Raw genomic sequence first — 27836 nt, 5'->3', positions numbered from 1 at the left:
TCACTAAATAAAGTGGATAACATTACAGAACAAATACCGGGTGTGATCTCAACAACATTACAAATGACAATAAAAAAAACAACACCATTAACAATACTTATCAGTAATATTATCAATACTTACAAAGGAGAATGGCAAGATATAATACAACAGGCCACCAATATGCTCACCTCTTCGCTGTCTCCTTCTGGGTTCCATTGCTGATGACACCTCATTTCGACGAAAACTCCATTTTGATGCAGTACTCGGATGAGTGCTGCATCATGGTGCTGCTGCATCTCACATCATCTTTCATATCAGAGCAGCCCACTGTAGTTTGGAACTCTGGTAAAACTCGGGTACCCGTTGGTTGAGCGTATGATTGACCACCTTGCCACGTTGAGAGTCTTGCAAGTCTATAACCATGAACGCAGCCCCATGAGACTAGATGAAGGGTGAGTGAACCTGTAACGCAAAGAAACGTTTTAACAAAAGGTGCTGTTTCTATTGTTCCACTCTTTTACAAACTCCTTGTATATTTTGACACTTCTTACATTAAGCAGTCTGCCCATTATGTTATCGAGTAAAGGCATCCATTTTAACTCAACAACAAATAAAAGGCTCATGGTTAGCGTATCACCGAGGAACATGAAGATTTCCTTATTGTACGAGAACTCTTGCTGGTTCGACATTCTCTTTTTGGTGCTTCCTTTGTCCATCAGACTGCTTGTCTTGCTGAAGAGGACTTCAGCTCAAACTAGCCGTTAAAACAACCGTGGTTGATGAAAGCTTTTGCAATCAAACACGACCGATGCATTTACCTTTGTGGTCCATCCATAAAACTGTTCCATACATCTCACTCCTTGTGAAATGCAATGCAAATTGTTTGTAAGTGGCCCATGCTGTGAGTGACTAAATTAGTTGCACAGTTTAAACATTATGTGATGAACTTCAACTGCTTTGGCTAACAAAACAAACCACAAAGGCACTCGGTGGAGCGCATATACTTCCTCAAGGTTGAACAGTTTTCCCTTTGTTTCCCACTGATAGGCCGCATCCATATCCGGATGTGAACCAAGATCTAATCGGGTTGTTCTAGTCACCTAACAAACTCATCCACCTAGTTTTGTCATAATCCGTCCACAACTTTTTGAGATATCGTGCGATATAATATCGTCTTTAGCCCTATCTCTCAAAGGTGAAGAATCACTTTGGAAATTAAAAAAAAAATTCGAGTATCCGGATCTTCACCAAAATCGAATCGATCTTCATTGACACACACCCAACCTGCCCACCGAGTTTCGTCCGAATCCGTCGATAACTTTTTCAGATATCCTGCTCACAAGACAAACAGATAGACAGGGGTGAAAACATAACTGTTCACCTTAAGTTGTGGAGGTAATAAAATAAATACCAGTGGTGATCATGATCCTTTCCTCTACTTTTGGATGACTATCTGAGCTTGGCATGTCCGGCAATGGTCTATAATGCCAGTGTTGCCCATTTGGGTCACTGCTCTGAGAACCGTTGACGCTATGCCAGTCGTCGCTTTGCAACTACGATCTTGTTGTGCGGTGTGTACCAGTTCAGAGTTTGTACCGCAGCAATGTAGGTATTTTGCTGGTGATCAAATAGTCGGTGAGAGTGAAGGAATGGCGGTAAGTGATGGTGACCCATTAACTATATGTTCCGAACCATTCCAAGCGTCGTTCATAATATTTCACAGTTGACAATGTTTTGCAAGTTGACAATGAGTTAAAGGACTTCAATCAAATAAAGCATGCTGGAAAGTGTGCCTCTAGTGGTTGCAAACCAACTCTCCAGCCTCCTTGATCGAGCCAGCCCCGGGCATGTGCACACAATACACCGAGTTAGTCATAACCTAGTTCCTGCAAAGGTTCAACCATCATCAGTGTTCCTATCAATATTGGTTCTTGAAAATAGGATGAAAGCAAACAGCTGCAATTGCGTTCCATATGAAAAAATAAAATCTGCGCGAAGATTATCTGATGTCACCTGGTCTGAAATGCTGAAGTGAGGACGATTGAATGTTTGACAGGTGTATACAAGTTTACTTCAACCAGGTGTACACAAGACCCAGCTATCCTCAGTACCTGGACTTTTACTTGATGCCGCTTTCCCCATATACAAGAACATTCATCATCTCTTTTCATGGAGCCTCACAACAACCCAGCAGGCCCCTACGCTCTAATCTCTCTGTCTGAAATGCCGATTAACCTTGAGTCTCAGGGATAACCATGCACAACTGGAGTGGAAGACAGTGACAGGCAGTAACTTTCTGTCCCCAGAGCTAGAAGGATGCACAGGGTCAGTAAATGACTCTTTTGGTGTCATATCTCCAAGCCGGACACTCGTGTACATCTGAGGTGCATGTCCTCGGGGGTGGACAATCAGATGAAGCATCTGGTTTGTTCCGCTTTGGTCTCAAGAGAAAGATGGTGCTTAAGCAGTGGGAAGAAAATCTCATACAAAGAACAGAAAGCCCTCTATTCCCCCCACCCAATGTCCCATTGGGAGCAGCCCTGCCTAAAGTGAGAATCCAGGTATGACCGGTGCACCTGAGACGGCTGCACCAGATGGCTTTGGCTTGGGAACTCCATGATAAGTTGTTGCTGACTCTGCCCGTGGGAGGTGATTTTAACCCCCAACAGTTTCGTAACATCCGTGTTGATGAAGAAAAGGCAATAATAAGCACAAGACCATAGTCTGTGGGAACAATGACGTAGCTCATGCAACCGCTTAAGGTTATGAGCCAGAGCAAAATGAAGTCTGATGAGGGAGAACCGAGAGGGTGACACCTCACACGTGGGACCTTCATTAGTCAGGCGATTAATCAGCATCCTACCACCTACATGCGTCCTCATCCACGGCTCAGGCGGAGTCCACGCAGCCTGATTTAGTGAGCACTCAATATCCCCTAAACAGGCGAGTGGGGCCCATAATTGCATTACCCCGTGTCGCAGTGGCGCGGGCGTGCTGCCCGAGGGCGGCAGGTTAGCGCTGGGGCAGACCCAGTCAATGCTAATCCAATAGGAGGGTGAGTGGGGCCAGCCAGGGGGCACGGATTGCTGTGGCGCCAATGTCCGACGTCGCGGGGTCAAGGAGTTGGGAGTGGGCCAGGGAATCATTGGGAGAGAAAAAAGTCGAAAAGGGGTTATAGGAGAGGAAGGAAGAATTGGGAGAAGATAATAAGAGGAAGAAGAAAAACAGTGTGGGCAAGAGAGGAGAGAAAATTGGTGAGAGCGAGATAGGGAGATGTGAAGAAAAAGATAACGGAGAACAAAGGCCTTGTGCTAGGTTAGGCCCAGTGAGGTTATCAAGAAAGTGATAGGAAAAAGAGGTTCACTGAAGAACAAACAATGCGTAGGATGAAGAATTTATTTAAAAATGTAAAATACAATTGGTGAGTGAAGAGACAAGCGAGAGGATAACAAGGGGAAAATAAATTGGAACAAGAAATCCGATGAATAAACGAGCACAAAGAAAAAGGGACGTTTTGTGAAAGCATGTGCACAATGGAAACGGATAAAAGCGAACGACAAGAGTTTAGCTCTGTCAATAAAGCATAATGTACAAATGCATCGACAAAATTGGCTAACTTCCTGCAGTAATGCAAGTCAGGAATATGACTGCTCTAAGGACAAGTGAAATAATCAAGGTGCGGGCAGAGGGTTGAAGGATTAGAGGCCGACGAGAGAGAGAGAGAGAGAGAGAGAGATGCACGACAAGCTGGAGCGGAGCTCGGCCAAGGCCGCGTGGAGCGCACGTCCCTACGGGCCACGGGAGAAACCGATGGATCGGCTCTTAAACATGGGGCCGTGGAGCACGCGTGCGTCCGTCCCTGGGCGCTTTTGCTCTCTCGGTCGGACCCTGACAAGCAGTCAATGTTCTCCGTGGCTTCGGCTGATTAAATGGTCCGCTTCGCCGGCCTTACGTGCGCATTCCTTCCTTTGAGCTTGGCAAAGTGATCGATATCGATCCTCCTGGCGCGCACCTTGCTGCCAATAGCACATAGAAGAACGCTCCTTCTGGATTTGATGGTTAATGGCAGACTTCGCTAGGCCTCAGCCCCCCCCCCCCGCTGGCCGCCATGTTTGCCAACAAGGTCGGAGGTTTATGTTCGTCCCGTCGCGCTTCAGACTTATCTTCGTGTATATATTTTTCATGCTGCTTCCAGGTGTACCTGTCTTTTACAGCATTTTATGTTGCAAGGATTGTTTCAATGTAATACACGTTACATCGATTTTGAATTGCGCACGTTTCATTTCGCAGCGTGTGGGGGTCCATGCTTATTTTGTGAGGTAAAAACTGAATGCGTTTTCTTCTTTTTTTGAGCCAACAAAACGCTTCAGGTAATTTACGATCAATAATAATCAAAATCAGTTTTTTTCTATTAAATTTGTTTTTGTTGCTTTAATTACAATTTAACCGTTATCACGAAATTCAGAATTTTAACTGATACTCGATACTTCGATAATAATAATAATAATAATAATAATAATAATAATAATAATAATACAGTAATCAATTGATTCGATGCCGTACTTTTGCACCAACGTATGATGACGCTTCCAATGTGACCCGGCTAAGTAGTGCATGTGGATTCATAATTTTTGAGGCAATTGTTTAATACATTTTGAGGGAATTTGTATTTGTAGTGATCGGTACCAGTTATCCATAATCACGTGTTTCCCCGCTGGAAACCAAGAAGGCGGAAAAAGAGCGATAACTATATCAGAGGAGGGAACGGCGAATAATTATAACATTTCTGGTCGAACAAATCCATCAAGCCCGTTGGAATTTTCAGGTGATCGCCTGCACAGAAAGGTGAGCATTGCCGGTGAAGATAGTCTGTATTTGAGTGGGATTCAATCATGAATTTGGGGCCGACAGGATCGTTGGTGGACGAGAGCAGGTGAGTCGACACCTGCATTTCTGAAGAAATTACAAATTCCTGCCAAAATCACCTTCACTCGAACATGGGACCTGGCCAGCCGGTTCGTGAAAGACGAGCCAAAAACGTTCCCCGATTGACACCGCAAGAAGGTGGAAATAATTGGACGTGTTGAAGAAGGAGTAATACTACTAGGCGCTGTTGTAATAATAGTGAACGTAGTTGTAATGGTATTAGAAATAGTAGAAGTATAAGTAGTAGTGGTAATAGTATTTGTTGTAGTAGTAGTAGTAGTACACATTAGAAATAGTGGTAATAGTATTAGAAATAGTGGTAGTAATAGTAGTAGGAATAGCAGTGTTAGTAATTGTAATAGTATTAGTCGTCGTAATAGTAGTATTCGTAATAGTGGTACAAATTAGAAGTAGTGGTAGTATTGGTACGTATTAGAAAGAGTGGTAGTAATAGTATTAGTATTAGTAATCGTCGTAGTAATAGTAATTGTAATAGTATTAGTAGTATTAGTAATGGTGGTACGTTTTAGAAATAGTGGTAGTATTGGTACGTATTAGAAATAGTGGTAGTATTGGTACATATTAGAAATAGTGGTAGTATTGGTACGTATTAGAAATAGTGGTAATAAATATTAGAAATAGTGGTAGTAATAGTCGTAGTACACATTAGAAATAGTGGTAATAGTATTAGAAATAGTGGTAGTAATAGTAGTAGAAATAGCGGTGTTAGTAATTGTAATAGTATTAGTCGTCGTAATAGTAGTATTCGTAATAGTGGTAAAAATTAGAAATAGTGGTAGTATTGGTACGTATTAGAAAGAGTGGTAATAATAGTAGTAGTATTAGTAATCGTAGTAGTAATAGCAGTATTAGTAATTGTAATAGTATTAGTAGTATTAGTAATGGTGGTACGTTTTAGAAATAGTGGTGGTATTGGTACGTATTAGAAATAGTGGTAGTAAAGATTAGAAATAATGGTAGTAATAGTCGTAGTAGTGTTAGCAATAGTAGTAGTAATAGTATTGGTCATAGTAGTAGGAGTACATCTTACAAATTGTGGTAGTAATAGTAGTATTATTAATAGTAGTAGAAGTATGTATTAGAAATAGTGGTCGTATGAGTTGTAGGAGTGGTAGTTTGTTCTGTTAAGCGAAAATTGACTGTTAGTAAACATTTAAACATCACAACTGTAATTTTGAATAGAAGACAAGAGAAGACACTTTTCCGTTGCCATGAGAGAAGTTTCTTCAATCCACTACCATGCGCTTTTGGAACGTACATTAAGTATCAAAGTAAGGGGTATAACGTTGTTTCCATTGATTTTTACCATTCCTCCTGTGAGGACATCATGTACACCCAAGACGGACATGTGGTACAACGCACCATGGTATGGCTTAACGTGATTGCAATGCAGTAATGGCATGGCGCCTGGAAATCACAACTTTGGCACACCTTTCTTCTTCCTATCATAAATATAGTGTTGGAAACCAAAACTTTACGATGGTTTAAAACTATTTATGTCATTGACTACAACAGAGAAACTTGGTAATCTCACTTGTGGAATGTGACAACACAAACAGACTGTCTTACTCAGTAACTGCTTTCACCCCGAAGGCGATCAATGCTGGTGAGGGGAGAGAGAGAGAGAAAGAGAAAAAGAGAGAGAGAGAGAGAGAGAGAGAGAGAGAGAGAGAGAGAGAGAGAGAGAGAGAGAGAGAGAGAGAGAGAGTCTGAGAGAGTGTGAGAGAGAGAGTGTGAGAGAGTGTGAGAGTGAGAGTGAGAGTGAGAGTGAGAGAGAGAGAGTGAGAGAGAGAGAGAGAGAGAGAGAGAGAGAGAGAGAGAGAGAGAGAGAGAGAGAGAGAGAGAGAGAGAGAGAGAGAGAGAGAGAGAGAGAGAGAGAGAGAGAGAGAGAGAGAGAGAGAGAGAGAGAGAGAATGTTTTGCAGTAAAAGTTGCTGTACAAGATGTCTTGCTTGAGGAGAGCCAGTCTATATTATGTGAGACAATAGTCTACATTGTCCAAGTTGGAGAGCATAGATAATTGTATCATGTATCGAATATATAATTATGCAGACAGTAATTTTTTGTACTCCTCCTAACAAGACATCCTAACTGTATGTCTAAATGTTTACAAAACCACACAGGTAAACATAAATGTAGAAATAAAACAATAAGGTAATGATAAAAGACAATAACATCAAATATTCAGAGAAGTGTCATGATTTGAATAAGTAAATAAATAAATTAATAAAAGGTGAGGCAATGATAATAATGATAATAATAATAATGTATAATTGTGTAGCAGCTTGGAATGGAACCGAAGTTCAGAGGAGCATGGCAAGGAGACTGAGCATGTCATTTACACCTGTGAGTTTGTCCAGCCTGTGATCCTCTCTCTGAGACTTAAATCAGCGTGTCATGGCGGCCAGCATGAGCCCTCTGTGACAAATGTATGTGTTTCCACTTCGTCAGTCTTACCCTCAAGTTCTCCGCCCACCCCTCAAGAAACTCTTTCCCTCCATTTTCTGCACACCCACTACACGGGCAGCTGCCCCCCTCTTCATCCACCTCCCTAATCCCTTCATCTTTCTGCTTCTTCTTTCCACACTTTGATCCTCTCTCGTCCTGTTTGCCTGTTTACTTTCCCTCTCCCTCTCACTCTCTTTGCTCTTTGATCATCCTAGTGCGGGGGCAGAACTTTGCAAGCATTTTAAAAAGTTTTTTCTTTTTTTAAAGTTACTCCCTGACACCCTCCCTCTTCCTCACCCCTCACTCCTCTTTCCCATGTTGCACAAAATTCATTCTGTATTTCCCTTTCCGTTACAATTGTAAAAGGTCACACCAAAAGCTTCCTCAGCTGCAACATGTGTAACAGCAGAGGGGGAGAGGCAATTCAACATCCATGGGGTTGAGTGACCCCCATGGACGTGCAACGTGACCCCCTGCCCTTTAAACTGGGAGTGAACTTGGATGCAGGAAAGAAAAGGGGATTGCTGCAGGAAATTGTGTATCGGGAAGGGGGTATTTACAGGGGGAAGTCGGGAAGATGGTGGGATAGGCCAAGAAGGAAGAACTGGAACAGAGAGATTTGAAGGATATGGGCAAGAGGGGAGGGTTGGGGGCAGAAGTTGCTTGAAGAGCGATGGGAGCGTGTGGAGAGGAACAGCAGGGAGGTTGGGAAACATCAGATAAATTAGGATTCTGTTTAGGTACAAGTCACGCCAGTGTGAGCTAAAAACAACCCCACTTTCCATGAATCTGCAGAACTCTTCCCTGACTGGAAAGCTCTGGCATTGCCTGGAAAGGCGTCCAGGGAGGGGGTGCTGGGGAATGATGAGCATGAGGGGGCTTGAGGGCATTGCGAGGGAGGTGGGGGAAATAAAAGAGATTTAGGGAGGAGGTTATTAGGGTAGCAGGAGGCATTTTATACACAGAGAAAATGTTGCATGAACTGATTTTGGACTCCACTTGAAAATTCACATCGCTCTGCTTTCCATCAGTTCCAGTTTTCCACCTCTTGCGAAGATCTACAAAGCTTTCAATCAGCCGATGAGAGAGAGAGAGAGAGAGTGTACGAGTGTGTGTGTGTGTGTGTGTGTGTGTGTGTGTGTGTGTGTGTGTGTGTGTGTGTGTGTGTGTGTGTGTGTGTGTGTGTGTGTGCGTGTGTGCGCGTGTGTGTTTGCACCTTTTACAATGATAAGCTGTGCACCTGGATGCCATAACTTATTAGTGTTTATTTGAGTCTCTGGGAAATAAACTGAACTGTCTAACATGATACAAGTTCTGGTAAAAAGGGGTTCGAAGTTCATGTTTCCATTTAGAATGCCATCCAGCTCCCATTGAACGATGATCAGTATTATGCGAAGATTTTGTTGAAAACTGCCAGTGACACCAAAGATGGAGTGACCTTGAAAGATTGCTTTTTCGTGCAAGGGACTCAAATTGGCCTTGAATGTGTGGAATAGTCCAGCTTTAATTGTGTGTCTGGCGATCAGTCATTATGGGACAGGTAGTCAAAGCTGTTGGTAGTTTTGTTTCGTATGTAGCACAAGGTTGTGGGGTAGCATCATTGGCTGAGAGTGTGGCTGTGCTGCTGATGCAATACCCTCTGTAGGTTCGGGTAGGAATTTGTAATTTGGTTATGGTGCCGGCGAATTTGTAATTTGGTTATAGCTCCCCAACTCTTTGCAAAGGACAGGATGGATCACCTTGACAGTGAAACATCGGGATGAAAGTTTATCGCCGGGTTGAGATTCAAACCCAGGCGAGACAGCCGAGAGGCGAGTGTGCATACCTCTTGGTCATTTTGTCAGCCCGCTGTTGTTAATAATACCCCCATCAGGATAACGGTTAAAAAAAAATGGTGGGAGGAGGAGGTAAAAGTTCAGAAAGTATGGGGATAAATGGAGATGATAGGGGAGTTAGGAAGAAGGAGAACGAGGCGGATCAAATGTAATGTAATAAAAGAGATAATAGTGTATAGTCAGAATGTTTCTACATTGTACTGCAGATGAGGAAGACATGATGAGACAAAGAGGGCACCACCGGCTCAATACTCGTGTATTTTTGGACACCAATTGTTGTTGTTCAGCTTCTCTCCGAACTCTAGAATGGTCCAACATGGCTGCCACCACCGAGGGCATCTTGCATAAGCGCTGAGTACTTTGATGTGACGACGTGACGTCGCTGCAGCTGAAACTTGGCGCCCAGAGGAGCGGTCCTGGATCGCCATCTGCCCAAACACGACGCTGTGCCGTTCCCAACGCCGGGCGGCCGCGGCAGGGACAGAGCCGAGAGGCGAGAGCGGCGGGGCGGCCGCAGTGAAGTCGGGGCCAGAGCCGGAACAGGCCCCGCTGTGTGCGCTCTATTCCCGCAAACACACAAACATGGTGCATCAAACCCGAGGATGCATCACCTCCGCTCTCACGCCACGCTTGCTCCATATCCTCCTTGTATTACTATGCACTTATTCACTTCTAACCTCTCCTCACTTCCCGTGTGTTCGTTTCTGTTTAAAAACAGAAAACTTTACTGCATCCTGCCCACCTGAAATGGACATAAAAAGGAAAGGCCTTCAAATGCAGGAGAGTGCATTTCATGGTGTAACGATGCCTCGTAAGAGTGACCAGTAAGTGGGAGTGATTGTGACGTGTCTGTGAAAAAGAAACGACCGTGATGTCTCGCAAACTGCTCAAACGCTGGACTGCCATAGTTTCCTGTGATATGGTTTTCTAAAACTGACCATATCCACATGTCTTACCATATGTGTGCACATTGCTTAAGCATTTGTTTCTCCGACCCTCACAAATTTTGTGGCTAATGTCCTCAAACCCCCTTTTTTCCAGATAAGTATGACATTTATGCAGTGTTTTGTACCATGTTATGTTTCTGATGAAAATTAATTGTTTTTTTTTTTCCATTAAGCTTTGGAGCAGAGTATAGAGTGAGATAGAGTGTCTGAGCACCTCATCCTTAAAAATCATTCCTTTGTAAACCAGACACACTTCCTTAGTCTCGCGGACTCGTATCGGACCAAACCCGTATTCATTCATCAACTGATTGCCGCAGAAAATTTGGACGCAGGTAAAGGAAAATCTACACTTTAAACCTCCATTGCATTCCCAAACATGTAACCTGTTCCTACCTGCATATTACGCTCCATTAAGGAAAACATAATGTGCAGGAGAAGACTCATGAGAAACAGAGAAACACAGAGAATCAATCACAGAGTAGGCTGACAAAGCTTTTTTGGGGATAGTGAAGGAAAATAAAACTTACCATGGCTAAATGAAAAATAAATTACAGATTGACAGATGCAGACACTCATAAATGAAAATTGAATGCAACACAACAGTGTGTTCCTGCCTGGCTGCTTGACCTATCCACTTTATCACGAGCAGGCAAGAAATATTGACCAAGCATGGGCTGGATGTCAACCGATTTGTCTCAATGGAAGAGTAGTCATCGGTGTAATGCCAGAGAACGAATTCACCTGTGAGGACCGGTTTGCCATTGGTGGCCCGACCTCAATGAATAAGGTGTGTGTGTGTGTGTGTGTGTGTGTGTGTGTGTGTGTGTGTGTGTGTGTGTGTGTGTGTGTGTGTGTGTGTGTGTGTGTGTGTGTGTGTGTGTGTGTGTGTGTGTGTGTGTGTGTGTGTGTGTGTGTGTGTGTGTGCTATGAGGAAGCAATTAGCACAACGTACCTTTTGTAAATACACGAGTATAGCCAACACCTTGAAACAAAAAGAAAAATATTTTTTGAAGATGCGTTCCTCCATGATGGATGTGCAGGTTGCACGTAAACTGCAAGGACATTCATTTCGGTGTGAAGCAATATTGTAAACGACACTGCAGCTGCCACTAGACCCTCAGAATTTTACGATTTAACTGTGAGCACTGCATTGTTCACAACATGCTCAGGAAGGGGATATCTCTGAATCTATATCTTTTTTGATGGACTGCGTCCTCTCGACCCACCCTAAATATTTGTTCCACTGCCATGACAAGTCAAGTACTGACCGAATAGGGATTGAAACACCTTTAACCACAGCAGAGGAGCACAAGGCTTTTTGTGAGGAAGATGATCTCAACCTTCATTGATGCCACTCAAATGCTCATGTCACTGCTTGTACAATCAACCACTCCTCTCAAATACAAAATTGGTACATCACTTGATAGAGTGCAGACCTCCACCAGGCTGAACAGTTTACATTTTGTATCCCACTGATAGGCCGGATCTGCATCCGGACTTGAACCAAAATCTAATCAGCTTGTTCTTGTCACCTTTACACAACTCACCCATCCACAACTTTTTGAAATATCATGCTATGTATCGTTTTTGGCTCCATCTCTCAATGGTGAAGAATCACTTAAGAATTCTTGGATCTAGATCTTCACCAAAATTGAATCAATTTGTCCTTGTCATGTATCCAACCTGTCCACAAGGTTTGTCCGAATCCGTCCATAACTTTTTGAGATGCTCAGAGACAAACAGACAGACAAACAGGGATGAAAACATAACCTACACCACCAAAGGTGGAGGTAAAGCTCGTTTAAACATGTCCTCGAGGTAAAAGGTTTCACCAAAGGTGGAGGTAAAGCTCGTTTAAACATGTCCTCGAGGTAAAGATCTCACCAAACGTGGAGATAAAGCTCATTTAAACATGTCCTCGAGGTAAAAGGTTTCACGAAAGGTGGAGGTAAAGCTCGTTTAAACATGTCCTCGAGGTAAAGATCTCACCAAACGTGGAGATAAAGCTCATTTAAACATGTCCTCGAGGTAAAAGGTTTCACCAAAGGTGGAGGTAAAGCTCGTTTAAACATGTCCTCGAGATAAAAGATCTCACAAGCAACTTACTAGTACAACATGCCACCTCCAACTTGAAACACATCTCAGAAAACATTCACAATCACATCACCATCATCACTTTGCAACGGCAGCACAACAATAAACGACTCAACACACCACAACCCGTGATCCATCCATCTGAACGAACCCTCCCGTGCTCCTCCAGAGTAACATTATCTAGACCTCGTTCCGGTTACCACCCCAACTCTCAAAACCTGTCAACACAAACTCGACCCGACTCAAGACCCGTACTGTCACCTTGAACCTGACACTGCAAACCACTCCATCACAACTTGCTCTCAACTCACACAAAACCGACTATTTAACATTTATTCTTTCCTCTGTTTTGGGGGGAATCCGGTTGGAGTGGCCAGCTTCCTTGAGGCTGTGGGCTTCCTGTGAGACTGTCTGGGGCTGCTGATGGTGATGATGATCTCACCCAATCAGTTCAACTTTTAAATTCGAAGATTTGCAAACCAATTATCCTTGGTACATTTGTTCCTTTCCATCACTCCCTCGAATCTATCCTGTGGGCTCGTTTAATCATGGACTCGTCAAAGCGTCAGTCCCGTTTGATGCCTTAAAAAAGCCCCAGAAGAATCAGGATATTTGATCACGCTAAGTGATCTGGTATAAATCGTGCTATGCTTATACTGTATACCTATATCTTCATTTGAATGGTAAAGAATTTCAAACTATTACTTCCGGCCGATGTCTGTATCTTCCTTTCACAGCCTGCTTCCTCGCCGGCATCAAGTTTCTCGGAAAAATAGCCTGTTCTCAATGTTTTCCGACAATTTTGCGAGAGGCAGTATCATTGATGGTGTAAAACATTTGACCACATCATAAAATTCTGTTTTCTAAACCTTCTGATATGAGGAGATAAAAGGATTTTACCGACTTGACCCAGTGGCATTATAGTGAGAATGTGCACTCTGAGTCTGGGATGTCGGCAGCTTGTTTCTGACCTTGGTTGAGTTGTACTGAAGACTCGCTTGACGTTCACCATTTAAAGGATAGAACACAGATGAACCCCATAGGTTGGCATCCACAGGAAGGAGGAAATTCCTCATTTGTCCCAAGGAGCACGGCAGGTAAAGCAGACTCATAAAGATGGCGTCGCTGGTACTCATAGTGCTCTGGGAACTGAGTCACTTCCCCCAAGCATTGCCACTGTTTTTGCCTGAAATAAAATCCGGTGTTGTCATGTGCGTGTGTGTGTGTGTGTGTGTGTGTGTGTGTGTGTGTGTGTGTGTGTGTGTGTGTGTGTGTGTGTGTTATGTACAACACAGCTCCATGAGCCTGGGATCATGTAGATGCCATACACATGCACATAAAACACACCACAAATCACCTGCTAGATCCCACATCCAGAGTCGTGTTACCATATAGATTGAGGTTCTTAGTATGAGCGAGTATCATACTGGTCGGTAATCATGTGACAGATCTTATCTTTGGCCGAGCTCACCAAGTCACAGAACCGCGGTATTATCTGCATGCCATTCGCAAGATAAAATAGATTCCCCTTGAACCACCATATGCCACCGTCGTGATATAAGCAGAATGAGTCAGTGGACCAAATCAATTCAACAAGTGTATTAAAAGAAAAGCACATATGAACAAGCAAGCAACAACGCAATTGCCCATTAACCCAATGGGACACTCACGGCCCATGCAATATTTCTATATGTCCAGTCAACATATATCTCATCAGGCCTGCATTTGGCCAACAGAGATAGAAGTAGAGATGCAGTTGGGGATAAGACAGGATGGCCACCCTAAGCACCTTAACCTGGTACGATGGGCTCTGGGGAGCCTGGTGCGTCCCTCTGGGAGGTTGCATGAGCAATATGCCCACGGCTCCTGGAGGGCGTGGCACATCTCCAACAACTGTACTTAATGGTCCCCTTGCACTCTGTTCTTTGTTTTCTGATTATCTGGCATGGTACCAGACACCAGGGGCTGTGAGGTCAGACCAACAACCCCCCAGGGCACTGAGATGTAATGGCTGCTCCACTGCTCGCATCCTTCATCCACACCGACTTGTCCGACACAGTACGACTCAGCGCAACAACTGTGCAGCAGAGTGTCCCTGGACTCACGTACCACACAACAGCTCACTGCCACTAAAAACTGCCACGAGCCACGAGCAAGACACCAAAGGTCACAACTTGCACCACCACAGGGAGACCAGAAATGATGAAGATGGAGATGGCGATGACCAAAATGTAACGGCTGCTGCACTGCTTGCCTCCCTCGGCCATGCCAGCTCATCCCGCACAGCATGACTTTGTGCAACAATCGCTCAGCAGTGTGTTCCCGGACTCATGAATTGCACACCAGCGCACTGCCACGAATGAGACGCCTACGTTCACGATTAGCACCATCACATGAAGACCACCAAGACATCAGAGACGATGGAGATGGAGACGGCGATGACCAAAATGTAATGGCTGCACCACTGCTCACCTCCCTCATCCACACGAGCTCATCCCACACAGCATGACTTGGTGCAACAACCACTCAGCAGAGTGTTCCTGAACTATTGAATTGCAAACCAGCTCACCGCCACCAATAACTTCCACGAGCCACAAACGAGACACCAAAGTTCATGACTCGCTCCACCACAGGGAGACCATTGATTATGGAGAAGGTGATGACACACGGAGACAAGAAAAGACAAGAGGAGGCCAGAGATTAACTATCAATACATAGAGATGACCAGAGCGCGAGATTACAGGGATTTTTATTTCTGCCCTCCTGTCGTGTAACTCCACCCATCTTTGTTCTTGATACGCATATTTGCGAAACAAGCTCGCCCTGGTTGGTAGCTTGACATTTCATCTGCTTGGTGACAGCTTTTGAACTTTGCATTCTTGAACTGCTCAAGGCCATTTGGGGTTTGCAGTCATGACGTCGTTGTAATGACATCATCACGGCATAAGTTCGGAGCACTTCCAAAATTCCATATGTATGCATACATGCACTAGCGAGGAATGCTGACGCATTGGAAGCAATAACGAACTGTACTTCGAACTCTACGAACTGCGACTCCGGTCGCTCACCTGCATTTGTTTTGCCATTTAATTTTTTTCATGCATTTATTTTCCTTTATTTATATTTTCATTTACGGATGCTTTGCGAGGTGTCATCTGCCATGGGTCTGGAACCATGGGTCTGGAACTGTGAACCAGAATAGCACGAAGTTCCTTGACTTTGCAAGAAGTCATGAACTAAGGGTGGCTGGTTCATGGTTTCAGTGCCCACAGGCTCATCACCGGACTTGGTATTCCAAAGCTGGTGGTGTGGCAAAGGAGATTAATCATGTGCTTGTTGATGGTCGCTGGAGGAGGATCCAGAACTGCAGGGTTTACCGGAGTTCTCAGTTCTTCAACACCGATCATAAGCTTTTGTAGCAACTCTGAAGTTGCAGCATAAATCCAGGAGAATGGTACCATCCAAGCCAAGGCTGGATGTTGGCAAGCCCAAGGATGAGAGGGTAGCTGAGGAGTTTGCGAACAGGCTGAGTGCAGATTTGGGGGGTCTGAGTGCCTTGGGGAATCCTGAAGAGTTGTGGAGTGCCTTCAAGACCACCATCCTTGATGTTGCCGGTGGATGTCTTGGAACTCACCATCAGGTGAAGAAGAATTTTGTCTCTCAAGAGACACTGGATACCATTGATCAGAGTTGCAGGGCCAGGCTTAATGGCAAAGCTGAGCTGTTCAGGGAGTTGAGACATAAAACTGTATGTGCGCTGAGGATGGACAAGGAGGCCTTTGTGCAAGGAATCTGTGAGGGGCTACAGCATCAACTGTGGTCAAGTGATTCTCATCCTGCTTACAGGGGAATTCGCGCATTGCGTTCATCCAAGCCCATCCCTCGGTGTACTGCAGTTAGAGCGGAGGGTGGTGGGCTCTTGATAGAAGAGACCAAAATGAAAGCCCACAGGGCCGGTTACTATAAGTATCTGTACCATGCTGATCCACCAGCTGTTGAGTTGGATGTCAGGGATGTTGCTATCCCTATTACTGACCCTCCAATCAACTGTGATTCACCTTTGTTTGTGAAAACACAGGCTGTGGTGAACCAATTGAAATGTGGTTAAGCTCCTGGGATCTGTGGCATCCATGCTGAACTTTTCGTGGCTGGTGGAAATGCTGTACTCATGTCGTTGCATGCAGTTCTGTGCTCTGCCTGGAACACAGGCATCATCCCAACTGCCTGGAAGAGGGGCCTTGTTCTCCCTCTCTGGAAAGGGAAGGGTGATCTTCAGTACTGCAACAACTACCGAGGGGTGACGCTGCTCTCAGTGCTGAGCAAGGTCATTGCTTGGATAATTCTTGATAGGGTTCACCACCATCTGCTTGAGCAACAGCACCTAGAGCAGTCACGCTTTACACGAAAGAAGACAACGATTGACTGTATCCTTACTCTTCAGGTCCTCACCAAATGCAGACGAGAGTTTCGGCAGGGGCTGCTTGCAGCCTATGTTGATCTCTGTAAAGCGTTCGATTCAGTGAATCGGGATGTCCTCTGGAGGATTCTTGGTCTTCATAAGGTGCCACCAAAACCGATCAATATGAAGTCTGAACTATACTCAGGAACTGAGAGTGCTGTGAGACGGTGGTGATACCATCTCCGATTTATTTCAAATTGTTACTGGAGTTCTTCACTGGGTGTGTACTGGCCCCCACACATTTCAGCGCTTGTATTGACTGGATGCTGGGGAGGATGTTGGAGAGATCAGCTGCGGTGCATCGTTTGTCAAGGTCAAGATCTCTGACCTTGATTTCACAGATGAAGCAGTCATCTTTGCAGAGCTGTGGATATCCTTTTGGGGGCCCTTGGGGTCCTGAATTGGAGCTGCTGGGATTATGTGTTTTCTGTGTCAAAACTACGATCCAGGCTTTCAATGACATCTTGGATGTTGCTAACTTGTCTGTAACTGTTTGTGGTGAGGATGTTTAGGTCATGGAGAGATTCACTTACCTTGGCAATGATATTCATGTCTCTGCTGGCTGTGAGCCAGAGGTCAATAGACATCTGGTTTGGGCCTGAGGAGTCATGGATTCATTGGATCATGGGGTGTGGCGGTGTCAGTACCTGTGCAGGACGAAAGTCCGAGTAATCAGGTCCTTGGTGCTTCCAGTCTCGCTCTGCAGATGTGAGACTTGGACTTTGACCAGGGATCTCAGACAAAGACTTAATTTCTTTGGTACCAGGTCTCTTTGGCGAATCCTTGACTTTCTCTGGTCAGACTTTGTGTACAACGAGCGGTTGCTGAGAGATAGTCAAATGACATTTGTTACCTAGATAGTCCGTGAGTGTCAGCCGTCGCTAGATGGACATGTGACTCGTTTTCCTGACACTGATCCTCCTCACCAGATTCTCTCAGCGAGGGATCCTCGTGAGTGGAGGAGGCCAATGGGCCGACCACGTGCCTCGTGGTTTCAGCAGGTTGATCAGCATCTCAAGGAGATGGGGATGGGCCAGGCATCTGCATGGAGGATGGCCAGGCGGAGGTCCGAGGTCCCGGCGGAAAGTGGACGCAGCGACGCGCTACTCCAACGCATTCTCCCATACCTCACCTGACCTTCCTCGGTATGAGGTGAATGTACAGATTTACTCCTTTGAGTGGATTGATGATACGGGAGACATCATTGCAGATTTACTTACGTTTTCATGAGGCACCTGTGGCCGAAGGCTCCAGTTCAACCATGGCCAACCATGATGCTGCGAAAAGCTACCGCAGCTCATGGAACTAATTGAGGCAAAGGGTTTTTAACGCAGAAAGGACAGGATTATTTTGAAAGAGGATGCCATTCTTGTACCTTCCTGTCCAAGCAGAAAATATCTGCTCTGGTTCAACGTGGCTAAGGATCCTCTTATCCTTCTTCTTTGTTGCAATGCAGCAAGTGACTTCGTCATGCTCCCCATGATCCAACAGCCATCACAAGTTCTACATCCCCTTCTTTCTATTCTCTCCCCTCTAACAGCATCATCATCATCATCATCCCGAGCTAAGACTTGTGTTTTCTATTTACAGCAGAGTAAGTAATATGTTTACCCTCACCCACCTTGCTATTTTGTAAAAAAAAAATTAAAAGGTAAAACTCTTGTGTTTTGTTTATTTTATGCTGTATTTATTTTATTTACATGTTTATTTCAATGTTAACATTATATATATATATATATATATATATATATATATATATATATATATATATATATATATATATATATATATATATATATATATATATTTTTTTTCCATGTTTATTTCAATTGTAATGTATTTATTTCTGGCTGCCGCCGGTCTTCCTCTATATTTTCAAGAATCCCAGGAACCAAAACCTCCCTTTTCCCATTGGCCCTTGGTTTCCACTATTGTGGTCATACATCAGTAAACAGATCAGTATCTGGTGTGACAACCATTTGCGTTGACACACTCTTGGCAACAGCACGACGTTGAGGCCACGAGATGGTCGAAGAAGGCTTGAGGGATGTCATTCCTGATCTCTACCAAGGACTGTCACAGTTGGGCCAACGTTGCTGGATGCTTTTGAAGATGGCACAATCGTTGTTACATTTCATCCCACACATGTTCTATGGAAGAAAGATCAGGTAAAACAGCTGGCCAGGGAAGTGGGGTGAAGTGCGGTGAAGTTGGTGACCACTCATGCAATGTGAGGGCGTGCTTTATCCTGTTGAAGTGTCGTCCATGAACCTGCAGGAACGGGAGGAACGTGAGGATGGTGAACTTCATAATGGTACAGAATACCTGTCAAATTTCCATTCATGATCTCCAGCTGTGTTCTGTGATGTGCGGGGATGCCTCCCCATATGATCATGCTTCCACCGCAGAATGACGATGGCACAACACGTGAGTCAGTGTAACGTTCCCCTTCCCGTCAATAAATGTGACAATGGTCATCACAACTGTCAAGGTGGAACTTTGACTCATCTGTAAAGAGGACAGCACCCCAATCTTGTCTCCTGAACCGCAGACGTTGTCCACATCAAACTAGGCGCACATGTCAAAGATGCGGCAACAAAATCTGACGTACTGCTGGTCGTCGTGGTCTGATGTTATGCTCACGTCACCGATTCTGGACAGTTCTGGCAATGATTGGTCACAAGCCAGGGATGCTGCGAGCTGTCAAACTTGCTGTCTGGAACCGGTTCCTGAGGTGCACCAACCGGATATGGCTATCCTACTCGACGTGACGTCACACGTGGTCGCCCAGAATGTGGACGGTCTCTGATGTTGCCATTTTGTTGATATAATGTCTCCAGAGTGACTGTATGTGACTGTTCCAATGAACAACAAAGCACCTAGGCACACAACAACGTTTTATGGCATTCCTGTCTCAAGCATGCCAATAGCACATAGTCGTAGGCGTTCATTTTCGGAAAGGGGTGGCATCACGTTTGCGACGTTGAGACATCGATAGAAACATGTTTCACAGCTGTGATGGTTCACCGAATCGTGCTGCATTGCATTTTGCTCAGTAGCACTGTCACGTGGCTCATTACAAGTGCATGGCAATTCGTGTGTGCAGTGCACAGTTTGCACGTGCAAATTCCGGATATTCATGGGTAAACTGGGGAACATGTTAAGGCACATGTTGGCTGACCATTATATTGCGAGGGGACATGTCTATCATTTTGTCGTGTTTTTTAGGGTGCACAGGACCTTGTTTTTTTCCGTTTGTATATATAGATATATGGTGCAGGCACCTCCTATTGGTCAGAATTCTTGCAGAAAATGCTGGTGTGGCACAATACAAGGGCTCAGTCGCTATTGTAGTGAAGAGGTCCCATTTAGCAATTTAATGATGATATAAGCTTGTCAGCTCAACTTTTGTGGGGAGTCCACTCCACACTGATGAAGTCCAGTGATCCAGAAATGCATCCATGGATTGAGTTTCTTCCCTAGGAGTGGGGTTGGAAAAAAGAGAGTTGGCTGGATGATGCTGTAGGTCGCAGCCAACACACTGCAATATGGTGGGTTTAGATATCCATTCAAAATGGAATTCGATGACCCATCCGCCAGTATTGGTTGTTGAATGATGTGTTGTTGGTGGACGTTGAAGATCACGTCGCGTCTTTCCTGATGAGTAAACAAGTAATTACTAGCACCCTGACCAAATTATTTTAATCCAGCCTGGATTGTGGTAGCAAGTGGTCTTGTCTTCTTGGAGGTTCCTTGACACCAAGGTTACACCACTTGCTATGTCAGTGTGGTTGTTGTCTGATCAGCAGCAACTACACGACGTATAAATTCACGTTCCCAGTTCGCCGTCCTTCAGCGACGAAGGGCAACCTTGACTTGACAGTTATCGATGTCGTGGTTTAACTCAAGACCATTTCTTCGGCCAAAAAATGGTCACCAAATGAGAGTGATCGTGCAAAGCACTATTCACTTCAAGCACGGTTTTCACTTATTTGGACTTCAGGAGAACATCTTTGACCAAATCTACGTAAGCGTGAGAATTCTTTCTTGAGCAAACTAGCCCACCAAGTCGCAACCTTACACCCTGTGGGAAAGCGTGCAGCGTCAGCCCGAGCTCTCTGTCCCCAAGAAAGGGTCGCCGCTCGGCCGGAACGGCCAGTCTCAGGCTCGGAGCTATTTCCAGCACGAAGCATCGCGCAAGCCGGGTGGGGACGGGGGATTAAGAAATCAACACGTTGTTGGTACAATGCTTTTAGCAGCCTAAAGAAAGGGCCATTTTCCTGTCATTATCAACTCGCGGTCCTATCACTGGATGTTTTGTGCGTGCGTGGAGGCGGCGGTCCGGCCAGCAGGTCAGTGGTCTATTTGTCCTTTTACATTTCGTCCCAGGCGAGCCGCTCACAGGGATGTGAACGAAGCAGAGCCAGAGAGGTCGGTGGAGATCGCTGGAACGCTAATGGAAGTGAAGAAAAAGCGCTCAAGCCCCCTCGTCCCCGTCATTGCCCCTGCTTCCCAGAAAGTCGGCGTGCGCTATCACACCCATTCCCGCGATTGGTGTCAGGCCCATATCAGCACATTTCCCGATTGCTTGTGACGCAAAACAAGTTAAATATGTAACTGGAGAATATTGGGACTGACACAAACGTGTGCTAATCAAATAAACGGTCTGGGAGCGACTCTGTTCGGTCATATTGAATAAAACTCCAGCACATTTGGGCCAAACTTTTAATTAGCGTTTAACAAGAGGCGCTTGGAGACAGCGGTGGGCGAGGGTTGGGGTGGTGGCTGAATGGCTGGGGTGGAACGGGGCAAGGACAATAAGGAGGAATAACTTGGGAAGAAAAACATCTCCTTATTAAAAGGCGAAACCGAATGAAGAATGTGAAGCATAACTATGCGAGGGAAGAGTTTTGAGCAATTGATGTATGTGTGCATGGACGGGCGCATTTGTGGGAAGGAAGTCTGGGAAACGAGCGGAGATTGAAGATAAAAAAATAACTGCAAGAGGGGGTCATTGCCTCGCAGCCATGATGACTGCGGTGGACGCATCCCTAGCTCTGTGCAATAGATTTACTGCTGAGCCAAGGCCGTGCTGGGCCGCGAGAGGCCACGGTGGACCTCTGTGGCACGCATACCCAATGCCTGCCCGCTTCCTCTCGGCCCTATAGAATTCCACCCCACACCCCACTCCCAATGATTTTCTTTTGGGGTTGATCTCTCCTTTTCCCCTCCCTTGCACGGGAACGGCTTTTCAGCTGGAAAACGTGTTTCAGGTCAACTGTCACGCCTTGTATAGCCTCGCAGGATGAGAGTTCCAACCTCGTGCCATGGTACCCTCCGAATGTCGTGTACCTCTGGCTGCCCTGCATCACCCAACCCTTTCCTCCGGTGTCGTGACCAAGGTGCAAAAGGGTCCCCGCAGATCAAACACCACGCTGAGGGTGAAAGTCCATCCTACGGTGGCACCGTCATGTCCTGCAAACAATATGCGATGGGTGGAGAAGATCGTCCCAGTTGGACTCTTGATGACCTCTCCCAGGATGATGTTCTTGGGGCCACGTTAGCAGAAATAGTAAAGATCTCTTCGCTAGTTAGCACAGTGTGTCATGCTCTGGGCAGTTACATCATCGGGATTCAAGATGGTAGCTCTGCCCTCGTCAATCATGACCTGCCGTGACAGCATGATTCCTGCACCATGCTTTGGATTTGGAGCATGATCCTTGCAGAAAGTTGCAGCGAAACTTTCAAGTTTCGTTTCGTTTAGAACTTGCAATAATAATACGAGTTCCTTTGCAAGGAACTTTAACGCAGGAGGCCATTAGGCCCAGCCATTAAGCTTGTGCAATGTTTGCCAACCAATGGTTACTTGTCTGTACTCTATCCTTGATTTTTTTCTTTCTTTATTGGAATATGCTGCCTGCTTGCTTTGTGGCAACCATTTAAAGGATAGAGCATTGACAAACAATGCTGGGAAGGCAATGGAAAAGCACCCCGGATAACCCTTGCCAAGAAACTTCTTCGGCAGCACAGACGCTCTGTACGATATGTCAACATCCAAAATCAAGCAACTAAGCAGCACATACAATTTTTTAAGTCTTTGGTATGACTCGGCCAGGGTTTGAATCACTGACCTCCCAGACTCGGAGCAGACACTCGAACCATGACACCACCTGGTCGAGTGAAAAGTTTCTCAAATCAAAAATGGACCTCAATTGGTTCCGTGGAGAATACGTTGACTAACCGGAGCAGACGGGTCGCCAGTTATCCGTCGCTGGTAGATATGTGCAAAAATGACTGCTTTATTTACTTTTCTTTGCAATCTAATCCATATTCAATCGTCTCTGCGGATGGGGCTGATGTAATGCCCGACCATATGTAAGCGTCTAATGTTGGGTTTCAAATTGTGCGGTTCCCCAATATGTAATTATATCTGATGGTCCGGATCTAGATAGTGTTGGCCCATATCGCAATTGAATGAAATCATATCGATGTGGAGCTGGACGGTCTTTCATTTCTCATTACGCGTGCACCAAAGAAGCGACGCAGCGACGATGGATGTTCAGCAGCATCTACAGCAAGGCCTTAAATGGCACTCAGGCCAAAAGGGGCCAACACTAAATTCATTACACCACTCACATTCCATGGTAACATGAAACTTCATAATTAATTCTCAAAGTCCCTCTCGTTTAAAATTCGTGCGGAAGATTGCTTCAGCAACCGCTACGAGGGTTATGTTTCACCGGAGAAAGCTACTGCGCTATGTGACCCCGACATATTATATAGAACAATACAAAATGGGCCAACACGTTCAGGTCTTTCGTTCTTTGAAGAGGTAGACAGGCTGGCCAAGCTAGAGATGTTGCATCACTCAGTCGGTATGACAGTCACACACAAAGGTGGTAAAACGAACCACCGTCCTTGAGATCTACACCGCATGTGCATCCATCTGGAGGTGACACCTCCCCGGCCTGTCCTCCTCAATCCAGCCAACCCTAGCTCCCGCCCCTTGGCTATCTGAGACATAGCACAGGGATCCGCAAAGGCGTAAAACAGCCATCCGGTCTGTCACAGAGGTGGCCGGGGTCCTTGCACTCACACTTTTGCTCTTCCTAATACATCTCAGTGTTGCATCGGTCCAAAATAAACACAGCCTGACGTTTGGAGCTGCACATCCACTGCACGGTAAATACCTTCTTACATCTACTTATAAATCTTTATTAACCTAAATAGGGGGCTAGGGCTTGCGCCCTAATGTGGAGGAAATCGATGCAGTTGCAGTAAATCACATCCACTCACGACATCATCTCCAGACCAAGTGCTTCAACCTGCGCTGGCTGTGGGCACATGGGCAGCGTTTAAAAGTCCGTACATTGATTTTCCTTTCTCTAAAAGGCATTAATACCCATGAATAAACATGCACTGCGTTTTGCGGAACCGTAGGCCTACTAAGTCTTCAGTTGGGGTGTTGGTGTTGCTCGTGCGTGGCCTCACTGGGGTGTTCGAGCGGCGTGCAGTGTCTGGCCCACATCCAGACTATAGGCCCGAGTTATGGTGACCTGCCTGCCTTCCAGATGCACCATCTCAGCTGTGATCTCTCGTCGTGGCATCAGCACTTGTGAGGATATGCATATTTATATATATATATATATATATATATATATATATATATATATATATATATATATATATATTGTGGGTGGGGTCTGTCATGTTACACAATCCCTGTCTTAATGTGGAGTCTTTTCTTGTCTCGGATGAGTCACTGAGTCCCACAAAAGGCAGGACTTGCTCAATGCCACTTTCACAGCACACGTATTGAGATAACGCTTCAACACTATAATACGAGTGCACACACCTGCGGTGCAGTAACACCTCTGCTAACCCCTTCCTTTGGTGGTTGGTTGGAAGTTGGAATTTTAAAGGAGCTCCTCAACATGGTACATTGACTGCTGTGTTTTGATGAATACAGTAGTTCTTCATATGTTCTTTGAAGGAGCTGCAGCAACTCGAATCCCAACCCAGGTAAAAGCTGTCATCCTGCTGTCTCATAGGCATGGTGAGGCATCAATGTATGTGCTGTCCCTGGGATGGACGTTAAACCAGGTGTTGTGTCTGCTAGCATTAAATGGTGGACGTAAAGGATCCACCCACGGTGTCCTTTGCAAAGAGTGGGGAGTTATCACCAACATCCTGAAACGTTACCAATTCATGAAACATGAAACAAAACCGACTTATCACAAACATTACAAATTCCTGCTCTAACCTACAGGGGGCACTGCATTCATGGCACAGCCACACCCAAAGTCAATCATACGACGCGCAGACTTGATACAAAAGAAGAAGAAGCAGCAGGTTTCCTCAGCTATTCTTTCTTTTTCCTCCACCACCTCTGAGTCCTCTTTGTCAACAAGAAATATGCGCCTATCAAATTAAAAGACCAATGGGTGTGGTAAGGTGAGCTAAGACCACTTCGACTTATTATGAATCGCCTTTCCCACCATATTACATGCAAACATCCGTTAACCCACCACATTGCACACAAACATCCGTTAACCCACCACATTGCACACAAACATCCGTTAACCCACCACATTGCACACAAACATCCGTTAACCCACCACATTGCACACAAACATCCGTTAACCCACCACATTGCACACAAACATCCGTTAACCCACCAAATTGCACACAAACATCCGTTAACCCACCACATTGCACAAAAACATCCATTAACCCACCACATTGCACACAAACATCCGTTAACCCACCACATTGCACACAAACATCCGTTAACCCACCACATTGCACACAAACATCCGTTAACCCACCACATTGCACACAAACATCCGTTAACCCACCACATTGCACACAAACATCCGTAAACCCACCACATTGCACACAAACATCCGTTAACCCACCACATTGCACACAAACATCCGTTAACCCACCACATTGCACACAAACATCCGTTAACCCACCAAATTGCACACAAACATCCGTTAACCCACCACATTGCACAAAAACATCCATTAACCCACCACATTGCACACAAACATCCGTTAACCCACCACATTGCACACAAACATCCGTTAACCCACCACATTGCACACAAACATCCGTTAACCCACCACATTGCACACAAACATCCGTTAACCCACCACATTGCACACAAACATCCGTTAACCCACCACATTGCACACAAACATCCGTTAACGCACCACAATGCACACAAACATCCGTTAACCCACCACATTGCACACAACCATCCGTTAACCCACCACATTGCACACAAACATCCGTTAACACACCACATTGCACACAACCATCCGTAAACCCACCACATTGCACACAAACATCCGTTAACCCACCACATTGCACACAACCATCCGTTAACCCACCAAATTGCACACAAACATCCGTTAACCCACCACATTGCACACAACCATCCGTAAACCCACCACATTGCACACAAACATCCGTTAACCCACCACATTGCACACAACCATCCGTTAACCCACCACATTGCACACAACCATCCGTAAACCCACCACATTGCACACAAACATCCGTTAACCCACCACATTGCACACAAACATCCGTTAACCCACCACATTGCACAAAAACATCCGTTAACCCACCACATTGCACACAACCATCCGTTAACCAACCATATTGTACACAAACATTCGTTAACCAACCATATTGTACACAAACATCCGTTAAACAACCATATTGTACACAAACATCCGTTAACCCACCATATTGTACACAAACATCCGTTAACCCACCATATTGTACACAAACATTCGTTAACCAACCATATTGTACACAAACATCCGTTAACCCACCATATTGTACACAAACATCTGTTAACCAACCAAATTGTACACAAACATTCTTTAACCCACCATATTGTCTACAAACATCCGTTAACCCACCACATTGCACACAAACATCCATTAACCAACCATATTGCACGTAAACAAATCTGTGAACCCACCATATTGCACGTAAACAAATCCGTTAACCCACCATATTGCATGAAAACAAATCTGTTAACCCACCATCTTGCATGCAAACATCCGTTACCCCACCATATTGCACACAAACATCCGTTACCCCACCATATCGCACGTAAACAAATCCGTTAACTCACCATATTGCACGAAAACAAATCTGTTAACCCACCATATTGCACGTAAACAAATCTGTTAACCCACCATATTGCACGTAAACAAATCTGTTAACCCACCATATTGCACGTAAACAAATCCGTTAACCCACCATATTGCAAGCAAACAAATTTGTTAACCCACCATATTGCATGCAAACAAATCTGTTAACCCACCATATTGCACATAAACAAATCTGATAACCCACCATATTGCACACAAACATCCGTTATCCAACCATATTGCACACAAACATCCGTAAACCCACCATATTGCACGTAAACAAATCTGTTAACCCACCATATTGCACGTAAACAAATCCGTTAACCCACCATATTGCAAGCAAACAAATTTGTTAACCCACCATATTGCATGCAAACAAATCTGTTAACCCACCATATTGCACATAAACAAATCTGATAACCCACCATATTGCACACAAACATCCGTTATCCAACCATATTGCACACAAACATCTGTAAACCCACCATATTTCACGTAAACAAATCTGTTAACCCACCATATTGCACGTAAATAAATCCGTTAACCCACCATATTGCACGTAAACATCCGTTAACCCACCCTAGTGCACGCAAACAAATCAGTTAACCCACTATATTGCACGCAAACAAATGTGTTAGCCCACCAAATTGCACGTAAATAAATCCGGTAACCCACCATATTGCACGCAAACATCCGTTAACCCACCAGAGTTCATGCAAACAAATCCGTTAACCCACCATATTGCACGCAAACAAATCTGTTAACCCACCATATTGCACGTAAACAAATCCGTTAACCCACCATATTGCAAACAAACATCCGTTAACCCACCATAGTGCACGCAAACAAATCCGTTAACCCACCATATTGCATGTAAACAAATCTGTTAACCCACCATAGTGCACGTAAACAAATCCGTTAACCCACCATATTGCACGCAAACAAATCTG

At 45.0% G+C, this 27836-nt stretch overlaps 1 long non-coding RNA gene across 10 annotated transcripts in view; it reads right to left on the bottom strand.

Moving 5' to 3' along the window:
• The window catches only part of LOC147010786 (uncharacterized), a 151359-nt gene that overhangs the window by 18186 nt on the left and 105337 nt on the right, over nucleotides 1-27836 (bottom strand). For all 10 annotated transcript variants that reach the window (XR_015052385.1, XR_015052379.1, XR_015052382.1 and 7 more), the window contains one exon: nucleotides 171-444. This is a non-coding gene — a long non-coding RNA (uncharacterized LOC147010786). The remainder of the gene's footprint in view (nucleotides 1-170; nucleotides 445-27836) is intronic.

Source organism: Eptatretus burgeri, chromosome 16, assembly GCF_056783735.1.
Source record: "Eptatretus burgeri isolate ZD-2024b chromosome 16, Ebu_testis_v1, whole genome shotgun sequence".
NCBI lineage: Eukaryota > Metazoa > Chordata > Myxini > Myxiniformes > Myxinidae > Eptatretus > Eptatretus burgeri.
Note: the sequence above shows the minus strand (reverse complement) of the source record. Positions and strands in the feature narration are given on the sequence as shown.